This window comes from Taudactylus pleione, unplaced genomic scaffold (assembly GCF_031769625.1).
Source record: "Taudactylus pleione unplaced genomic scaffold, aTauple2 ptg000737l, whole genome shotgun sequence".
Lineage (NCBI taxonomy): Eukaryota > Metazoa > Chordata > Amphibia > Anura > Myobatrachidae > Taudactylus > Taudactylus pleione.
Genome location: NW_028285139.1, coordinates 1,881,370 through 1,892,201, shown reverse-complemented (window position 1 = coordinate 1,892,201; position 10,832 = coordinate 1,881,370). Strand labels below are relative to the sequence as shown.

General features: G+C 45.8%; 1 long non-coding RNA gene and 1 other non-coding gene across 2 annotated transcripts; one reads left to right on the top strand and one right to left on the bottom strand.

Annotated features, from left to right (window-relative positions):
• The first annotated feature begins 468 nt into the window (after positions 1–468).
• Positions 469–769, top strand: LOC148477214 (signal recognition particle RNA). Its single transcript, XR_015872537.1, has one exon.
• Positions 770–3,867: 3,098 nt separating this feature from the next.
• On the bottom strand, positions 3,868–9,261 carry LOC148477213 (uncharacterized). Its single transcript, XR_015872529.1, has 3 exons — positions 9,160–9,261; positions 7,768–7,833; positions 3,868–4,176 (listed from the first exon to the last, which is right to left on the bottom strand). It is a non-coding gene; the product is annotated as an uncharacterized LOC148477213 (long non-coding RNA).
• Between the last annotated feature and the right edge of the window lie 1,571 nt (positions 9,262–10,832).

Here is a 10,832-nt window from a genome sequence, read left to right as displayed (position 1 = left end):
TTTAACTCCATGCTTAATGGAAAAGTTTTCGGTGGAGTTCGATGAGTGGTAGCCCAGCTGGGCACACTTAGGTCCAGGGCAGTTTAGGTGTATGATCGCTCAGCTGTGTGTAACTACCTTGCTTCATAGGTAAATGTGATCCCCGGCCTGCCCTGTACTGCTGCAATGTGATTGTGACATGCGAGAGAGTGTTACCTCCATATCGGACATGCTCGAAGCCAGGTTACAATGACGTAAACTGGATTCCTATTGGACGGCTAATGACAGAGACTGGTCGGTTAGCTCTCCTCAGTACAGTTACAGCCAGTAGACACTAGATGGCGCTGTTAGCTCAGCACAGAGTTACAGCTAGCAGACACTAGATGGCGCTGTTAGTTCCTCTCAGTACAGACGCCAGGCGGCGCTGGTGCGGCCGGTGACGTCAGAGGCCGTGCAGCTACTAGGCAGTGAGAGCAGAGCTGTATAGACGCCGGGCGCGGTGGCGTGCGTCTGTAATCCCAGCTACATGGGAGGCTGAGGCTGGCGGATTGCTTGAGTCCAGGAGTTCTGGTCCTCACTGAGCTATGTCGATCGGGTGTCCACGCTAAGTTCGGTATCAATATGGTGACCCTGGGGGAGCCCGGGGCCACCAGGTTGCACTAAGGAGGGGTGAACCGGCCCAGGTCGGAGACGGAGCAGGTCAAAGCCCCCGTGCCAATCAGTAGTGGGATCGCGCCTGTGAATAGTCAGTGCTGAGCAGCCTGGGCAACACAGTGAGACCCAGTCTTTTTGCATTATTATTACACCTCTCTCTATTTATATCCTGACCTTTATTTATTACACTTCTCATGCAGCGTGTTACTGGTGATACTGGTTATTACCACTCTACAGCACATCACACACAACACACAGGAGCAGTCTGGTTTTTGTTGTATTCAATTACAATTATATCACAACTATATCCTGTCACTTATATGTTATTACACTACTGGTACATTATATAACTTGTAATAACAGAATGCAGTGTTTGTTCATATTTCTACATATTCCCCAGTGATACATGGGAACATGTGTTGTTTATTGTAACCAGTAGTGTACATAAATCTTTATTGTAATGCAATAATACATGTGGAACTAGTGACTAAACTACGAACATCTACATTCTTCTATAATAAACATGTCAGATTTTATTTCCTTTGTCATTTTTTTTTATTTAGTTTCAGATAAATGTCATAAGCTAATTATTGATTAAAAAAAAAAAAAAAAAAAACATTTTCTATTTCTTTATTATGTTTAAAGTTAATGTAAGTTATAAAACATGGTGAGCTACGGCGAGTGTGACTGACCCCTACTGGAGAACGAAATAAAAATCCGGCTTGGTCTGTGTGATGCTGCCTATGGCCAGACGAGGTCGCTCTGCTCTTTGGCAAACGTAATTTTACAGACTTGCTCCTGGCCAGCTGTGGTAGTTGTGTGACCAGTGATGCAGTGGTTACAGATGATCAGCACTAGTGATAATATAAATGTATGTGTCACTGCAGAACATAAAGAGTGTTTACAGCACAGGCTCAGCCATAGGTGACATGGTTACATTCATCCTGAGCAACAACATAATACACAGCACAGGGTCTATCCAGCTAATGTCTCTGCTTCTGTGTGCACTGATAGTCACAGGGACCTGCTAAATTCTGATACAAATTCCCTTGGACACTGGCTGATGACGGCATGGTCAATCTATGGAAGGGGATCTAGCTGCTTCTGATACCAAGTGCAGTGAAAGGTGCTGGTGCTCATGTTACTAGATTGCTGTGGGGAGTGCAGTTTTTCCCTAAATTATAACAAGACATAATATTGCAGAAGTAATAATACCAGCATTATCTTGTAATTCACGTGTATAATAAATTAGCTTTCTCTGTTATTATGTGATATATGAAAGTCCAACATACATTATGGAATCATTTGTTTTTTGCTTGTTGTTCAAGCTTTGACATTAGACAGATGCTGTATGCATTATGAAAAACCTTAGATATGAATTAATTGAGCAGCGTTATTAACACCCTACAATTATCCTGTCCTCAGATTCTGAAGGATTAAAGCATATGAGGTGATCAGCAGCAGTTCCCAGTTGGCACGGTGAAGAGTGACTTGGGGCTCATGTGAGATATATATCCATGGGTTGTGCTCCCTATAAATAACAGCCCCAGTGTACCACCCATTGGCCTCAGTGACAGCAGTCCTCAGCTCCCCTAGTGCTGCCATTGAAGTTCCCATGGACTGGATCATATTGTGATCATAAACTTTAAGCACAAAAAAAATGTTTCTCTCTAGTAGGGTAAGATTTAATTACATTTTTTAAGCTTATTTTTTTGTTTAGTTTAATAAATACACTGAGAAGTATCCGGATAGGACCAGAAGATCTGCCTCTCATAAGTATTATTTTTTTTTCATGAATCTTACAATACTGTATTTTTTAAAAAGCAATATACTGTAAAAGCGGTATTATATTGGAACTAGTTATTAATGTGTGAAATTTGATCATTCTTTTGTGCTGTAACCTTATGGTATTTAATGGATGTTGAGACTTCATACAGAATAACTGTGAATATGATCTTCTATCTGTTCCCAGGAATGTAGTCACTGTTGCTACAGAGAGAATACAGCATTTGTAGACAAATAATATAATAACACACTAAGGGGTATATTTACTAAAGCGCAGGTTTTTAGAAGTGGAGTTGTTGTCCATAGCAGCCAATCAGATTCTACTTAACACTCAACTAGCACCTGCTAGAAGATAATAGCTAGAATCTGATTGGTTGCTATGGACAACATCTCCACTTCTAAATACTCTCACTTTAGTAAATATACCACAAAGGGTAGATAGCCTGCTGTTCCTCCCAGGTACATACCGTGTGCTGCAGTAGTGACCTGACTGCTACCAGAGTTCCCCTGTGTTGCCGCCTATAAATAAGGTTCCTAGCTCTAAGTAGAGATGTGACAGAAACAATTGCTGCCAGATAAACTAAGTAGAAACAACTCCAACCACACTTTCCCATCTCCCCCTCTACCAGAACCTCCACCTTGGATGTGCCACAGTACAACAACCAAACTGAGCAGCAGCACGCACCTGGGGCCAAACCGATGCTGCAAAGACTAAGATCCTAGTATGTACAAAGAAAATTCATAGGTGTATTTGTTTTATCCCTAAATGCTGATGAAAGTAATAAGGTAATGGTTTTACACTTTAAGGGGCCAGTTCATTATGAATTGCAAATGGCCCATGCAATTTATTGAACTGACTCACTATGAGTTACGGCGGCAGGTCCAAATCTACTGAAGCAATTCAGTATTGCCCCAGTATGGGGACAACTGCCCCGAAAATCAGGGGATGTAGTAACCATCCAGGCGGTCGGGAATGCTGGTGCTCAGCTGTCCCGCGAGTTTATTATACTGCTGGGTTCCTATTGGTAGTGTTACTGCACATGCACTAACTGAGTTTATACATGTGCACGTTGAGGTCCGGGGGAAGCAGAGCCATCTGAACAGATCACTCTTCGCAAACCGGATCTTCCAATAGGAAGAAGAAGGGCCCAGTGGGTTAGTACCTGCAGTCATGCAGAGCTTGATGAATAATCGTTCACATACAAGTGTTTGGGGATGTGTAGCACGTTGGGACCGTGCTGTAGGCAGGAGATATCCTGCAGAACCTTCACGATGAATGGGTTGGATTTTTATTTCCAAGGTTTCTGTATCTATAAAAGGGCAAAAGAATAATGAATAGGCCCCTTAATTACAACTTTCCTTAATTACCTCATTGACTTTTGGATTGTAGAACATAATCCCAGTTTAGTTGTTAAATACAACATTGATTGGTTTTCCAACACTAACAGGAATAGTTCATATACATTTTAATAAGAAAAAAAGTACATTTTTATCACTGTATTAGACATTACATAGATACTGCATACTGTAATAGACATTACATAGATACTACCTAGTGTAATAGTCATTACATAGATACTGTATGATACATCACATTCATTGGAGAACTGAAAGACACAATATACAGATCAGAGTGTAACAGAGCCCATGGTAAGTGTAGAACAGGTCACTTGCAGCAGCTGCAGGTCCCACATCCAGCTGGGCACTCACATCCCTGGGCGCACTTACTGCAGTCATCCGGACAGCAGGAGCAGCAGCCTGCGGAAGAAGAGACTCATCAGATGTAGCAATATAGAGATCTCCATGCATCAGAATGGGAGTTATTCTACCAGTTAAACTACCGTTGAACCAAGTCCCAAGATTCTGCTAATGGTGTTGCCAACTTTGATTATTCCTCTATTGAGGCCCAACCGGCCAGCTGTGTCAGGCTGCAGGTTTTTGGCGACTTCAATAAACAAATTGTGTTTCTTGCTATAAAATATTATGGGGCTCGGCGGGGGGAGTGTTTTATCTAATGGGCAAGAATTGAAATAAAAAAAAAATAATCTATGGAGGGAATTCAATTGTCCGAGATGGGCGCAATGCACCATTACGGGACAGCACGTACGGCACATAGCGCCTGCCAGCATTGCAATTTTTCCTTTGCTCCCCATAGAGATGCGAGGAAATAATAAAAGTTGGAATGACCATAACTGGCTGATATGTGCACAGTGACACATTGCATAGAATTGAATTCCCCCATGTTTCTTACTGTAAAAGAATATAGATAAATACTACAATTTAATATTTATCATTTGCATCTGCATAAGGTATAAGAGTGTCACTATTTCAGTTACTGCCTCAGGCAGGAGGACAAGCCCTGACACTTTCATCCAGCTGTCAATCATCTATTTCAGGGGCGTATTAAGAGAGGAGGGGGCCCTGATCGCAGCATTAGACTCTGGGCAGTAGTCTGTGCCCAGAGCTACTGCGCATGCACAGGTCACCGGGAAAATGCAGCGGCCGGCGATTTCTCCACTGCACATGATGGCCATGGCGGGCATTTTCCAGGCGTTTAGTGCAGCGCTGCTACTGCAGACGCGGGACTTCGGAGAGGTAAGTATTAAAAAATATGGGTGCAGGGTGTGTGCGGTGTGGGTCCCCCCTGGACCCAGGGGCCCGTGTGCACCGCACACCCTGCACCCATTATAGATGCGCCCCTGATCTATTCATGAAACTGGCAGCCTCACATAACAGTGTTAAAGCGGCAATCCCATGAAACATAACATAGCTCAATGTGGCAGGCTACAAAATGTAGACTGGTACAGTGATTACTTTATTTTCTTTAGTTAGTTTCTTTAGGCTGTTATTAATAACTCATATTTTTCAGCTTGCACAATGTCATGTGACCACCATGCAACCACAGTCACATGGCACATGATGTAAGTGAGCAGAGGCTTTGGAACACCCCCCTGAGCTCAGTTTGCACTGTCAATTCCTCCCTATATTTGTCTTCCCTCTGCCATCGGAATCAGTATGTTTGACCGCCGGACGTGAGCCCGGCGGTTCAAATCCCGACGCCGGCAGCCCGATGGAGGAGGTCCCGACAGCAGAGGTAAGTTTACTATTCCTAACCCTTCCCCCCCCCCCACCCTAACCCACCTTTAGGGGTACCTAACCCTAACCTCCCCCCTAAGTGCCTAACCCTAAAATCCCCCCATTAGTGCCTAAACCTAACCCCCCCCTCCACGCACCCTAAACCTAGTCCACCCGGGGGGGGGGGGAGGTGCCTAACCCTAATATCCCCCCATTAGTGCCTAAGCCTAACCCCCCCTCCCCGCACCCTAAACCTAGTCCTCCCGGGGGGGGGTGCTTAACCCTAACCTCCCTTCTTAGTGCCTAAACCTAACCCCCCCATTGCCCTAGCCTAACCCTCCCCAGGGCGTTGGATGATCGGTCCGGAGTTCCGACATCTGGATGAACATAGGCGTCGAAATTTCAACGCCTATGTTAGATCCCTTGCCGGGATTACACTGTCGGTATTGAGACCGGCAGACTCTTATAACTACATACCCTGCCATCACATGATATGCTGGGAGATTTTGAAAAGAGCTCAGACAAATGATGCATGCTTAAAGATTGCTTAAATTGCTATTTAAAGCGAACAAAAAGTCTACGTGGGATAAAAGTTAACTTGCAGTACATATACTCTTGAAAACGAGAGCACACGATCACAATATTACAAGTTTGGGTGTATATGTTGATGCTCCAAATTCAAAGCAGCACCCTGGAGTTTTAGGTGCATTACAAAAGAGTTGGTTTCAGATTACCAATCTGGGGGTGATTCAATTCAACGCGAATTGAATAGCGCTGGGAGCGAGCTCCCGGAACTATTCAATTCAGTGTGCTGTGTGGTCGGAGAATGCCGGTTATGGCGGTCATTACGCCTTAACAAGGGTGTTAAGGCGCGGTAACTGGCATTCTCTGACCAAAGTGCCGGGCGCGCAGCTGTTAGCGCCGCGCTATGCAGAAAAACAGCGGTGCACCCAGCACTTTGGTCAGATTTCTCTTCGCATCCCCAGGGGGGTGCAAGAAGTAATCCTTAGCGCGCCCAAACAGCGCGGTGTATTGAATAGCTTCGGGAGTCCCTCCCGTCGCTATTTAATAGCGCATTGAATTGAATTCCATGAGATAAAAGTGCGGGTTTTTAGAAGTGGAGATGTTGCCCATAGCAACCAATCAGATTCTAGCTATTATCTTCTAGAAGGTGCTAGATAAATAAGTGAAATCTGATTGGTTGCTATGGGCAACATCTCCCCTTCTAAAAAGCCGCACTTTAGAATATATACCCCTATGAGTAGAATACACTTTTGAAGTCTGCATGCGGCAGGATCAACACCTGCAAACCACATTAAAGGCCAGAATCTGAGGTGGGAGTAAAGCAAAAAAGAGCAGGTAACTTTGTACTTTGGCAAAACCATGTTGCACTGCAGGTGAGGCAGGTGTAAAGTGTCCAGAGATTTAGATTTGAGAACAGCGTGTCCAAACTAAAATATACATTGCAGTGTAAATATGCAAATGTCCAGCACTTGTGGGCTACATGCAAAAGTATCCAGTATTTACCCTGCATGCAAAATAATAACATTAATTTATTTGCTCCCCTTGCATTGCAACATGATTTTTTCCAGATACCCAGTTATACCCCTTTCAGACATACCGAGAATCCCGGGAATTTGGCCTGCCTCAGCCAACCCTTGAATCGACCAGGGAATTTCCTGGGACATAAGTCCCGGGAAATGACCCTGCTTATGTCTGAATAGTGCTCCCGGGAATTTACTCCAAGGCTGCACCAAGCAGCTTTTACATTGAGTTGGCAGCACAGAGCGTCCTATAGGATGCTCAGTGCTGCTGCTCACCACCCTCCGCGCCGGTGGCTGTGTACAGAGAACCCCAGGCGGACGCCGGGGACACCCGCCGGCAGGTCTCTGCCACAGCGGGCCACCCGCACTTCCGCTGGACCACCAGGGCAGATATAAATAATATAATAATAATAAAATGGCTGCAGTGATTGGTCGGCAGCCTGCTACATGATGATGACATCATCATCAGCAGCCGGAGAGGGGATAGGCTAAGAAGGGCAGAGGAGAGGCAGGTAATATTAAAAACTTATGTCTGAAAGGGATCTACCTGGGAATTTCCCGGGTAGACGCTGTAGTGTGAAAGGGGGATCTCGACCAAATACCCGGGAATTTGCACAGGAGAAATTCCCGGGTCTTAGCAGGAAATTTCCCGGGTGTCTGAAAGGGACTTAATTTTTGTTTTGCTCCCAACTCAGAATCAGCCCCAGTGTCTGAATGATTGTACACTTACTTTTCTTGCATGATGCACATTTGCAATTTTGACACGTGCAGGAATCTCTGCAGGAACAGGGGGCACCTGGGAGACAAACAGAAACATCATTACAGAGACTTATAGCAAAACGGTTCACAACAAATGTATTGTATTTCCTTATAGTTGCAACAGATTGCCCATCACTACTGAAATATACATGGTGGTTGATCGTGTACAATAAATACTGCACTCCCACCTTATGACATCAAGCTTAAAGAACAAGTAAAAGCCTCTAACATTAGTATACAGCAAAGCATGTTTGCACAATTGATAAACCAGCTCTTATGTCACTAATATTTATTAAGGAATAGAGGGCCTGATTCAGACCCGCTCACGAGCGCTATGCGCTCGCAAGCGGGTCGATGGTTGCCCAGTGCGCATGCGCACGACGGAGCCGGCTCCGTCATGCGCATGCACGAGACACGGATTGCGACTGGCAAACCGTCACTCTGGGTCTCGTACCAAAGGGGGCGTGCTGTCGATGTTGAGTGACAGCACGCCCCCTTTGGTGGGCGGGCCGGGGTCGTGTCTGCCCAGACGGAGGCGTTCCCTCCCACAAGTGATGTCAGTGGGAGTGCTTTCGGCTCTGTTAGAGCCGAAAGCACTCTGGGGCTTGCGGCAACGAGACCGTACCACAAGGGTCTCATCGCAAGCCCGATGGTCGCGATGGTCTTGACCATTGCAACCATCTTCCTGCCCGCTCGCTATAGCTGTGGGTGGTCACCCACAGCTATGCGAGCGGCCAGGAGGCCGTTCAAAAAAGAAAATAGCCCGGCCCTGATTCAGAGCGAGCGCTCTGTCACAGCGTCCGGCTCTGAATCAGGGCCAAAGTCCTGCTAACAATATAAACGGCAGAAGACTTAATTATTTTTATTCCTTTTCCCTACTTCTATAACTATCTCACAAGTCACAATATCATAGTTATTTCCATTACATTATTTTCTTTGCTGTCTAAGGAACAAATCAGCTATTTATAACTTATATATACATGAAATAATACCTTGTACATGCAGTTTTAAAATAATTTATTTGTTGAGTTTAGTACCTGAGGAACCCTGCTGTGTGTACGGCGCACTCCGGATCTTGATGACCTGCAGTGCGCCGCAAGCCGGCCGATTGGTCCGGCTTCAGTGGCGCTTGGAGATGACGTCATCTCCAAGCGTCCACTTTCACACCGGAAAAGCCGGGTCTATGCAGACCCGACTGCGGTGTGAGTGGCGCCGACTTGGGGATATCCCGAGTTGGCGCCGGCTAAATTCCAGGTCTGATCCGGATAGGAACCCTGTTCCAACTCCGGGTCAAACCCAGAATTTTGGTGGAAAAGGGGTATTATATTAGTAGAATGCTCCCCACTATAAAACCTCTATGTACCTTCTGTGCAGTTACAATCCTGAGGGTCCATTGATGCTCTGGATACAGGTGTCTGGCAGACGGATCTTATTCTGTGTTGCTGTATGAAGTATACATCTGTTCTGTGCTTTATATACACAAGATCTCAGGCTGAGTGCAAAACACAGCTCAGAAACACACCCACCAGCCATGTGCAAGGATGTGATGTGTGCAAAGCCTGCAGAGTCAGACAAGGCAGAGGATGACCCAGCAAATGTGTCCTGTCTACTGTCACTGACATTGCTAAGGGGACTGCCAGCAATCTCTAGATCAGTGGTTCTCAAACTCAGTCCTCAGGACCCCACACAGGTCACTTTTTCCAAGTCACCCAGCAGGAGCACAGGTGTATTCATTACTCACTGACACATTTTAAGAGATCCACAGGTGGAGCTAAGTATTTCACTTGCGATTCTGTGAGGAGACCTGGAAAACATGCACTGTTTGGGGCCCTGAGGACCGAGTTTGAGAACCTGTGCTCTAGATAATAGTGTTTTCTATCCAGCGACGGTGCCCCCACCGTTAGTCATGCTACTATTTTGCTTATGACTGATTTACTGTATGACATTGTACTGGAAGGAAAACATCTGTTCCATCCTCTTATATAGGAGTTACAATTTGCAGTTTATTAATGTTCTAATAGGTTGGGTACGGAATTCCTGCAGTGGGGATGCCGGCAGTCACAATACCGCCGGCAGCATCCGGACAGTCAGTATCCCGACCCAACTAGGTAAGCATCCTAACCCTCCCCCCTTGCAGCCTAACCCTCCCCCTACCCCTCCCCCCTGCAGCCCAACCCTCCCCCTTTCAGCCTAATGGTGTATACACACGGTCAGATCAGACAGCGATAACGATATCGTTGTCTGATCATCCTGCATGTGCTGGATGATCGATATCGATCATCCAGCACACCACCAACCCCCAAACGACTATAACGAACGGGTCACTATAGTAACCTGATCGATATCGACCAGGATGGAGTGCATGCACGGGCGATGGTCATTATCCTTATCGACCATCTGTGGCCGCGCATCGTCCGTCACTTGGGGGTTGAAAGGGGCCAAAAAATGGACGATATGAACAATAACAATATGATCAATATCGTTATCATTCATATCGTCCTGCAAAGTCGTACCGTGTGTACGCTGCTTAACACTAACCGAACCTCCCTCCACAGACTAACCCCTCCCCTAGTGCCTAACCCTAACCGCTAAACCTAACCCTCTTCCTAATCTTAATACTTACAGTTCTGATGCCAGCGGTCGGAATTCTGGCGCCGGGATTCTGAGTGCAGGCATCCAGCCCACTGGGATAAAAACTACATCCCTGTTCTAATATAACCAATGATCTGTAGAAAAATAATGTGTCCTGACTACCCCTTAAAATACATTTTTAGAACATTTCATACTAAGGGCCGAATTCAATTAGGTGTCGAAAAGTCACGTTTGTTGAAGAACGTTTGCCGATGTGATCTTTTCGCGCATACCAGCGTATCGCGCTATTCAATTGCCGGAGTTTTTGCACATGCGAAAACTCCATAGGCGGTAACCGGCGAAAAGTTTTCACCACCTTTTCGGACCTGGTTCAGAACCCTTTGGACACCCCCGCCCTCCCCCCCCAATGACTAATGAGCTTAATTCCCCCTAATAATGACATGT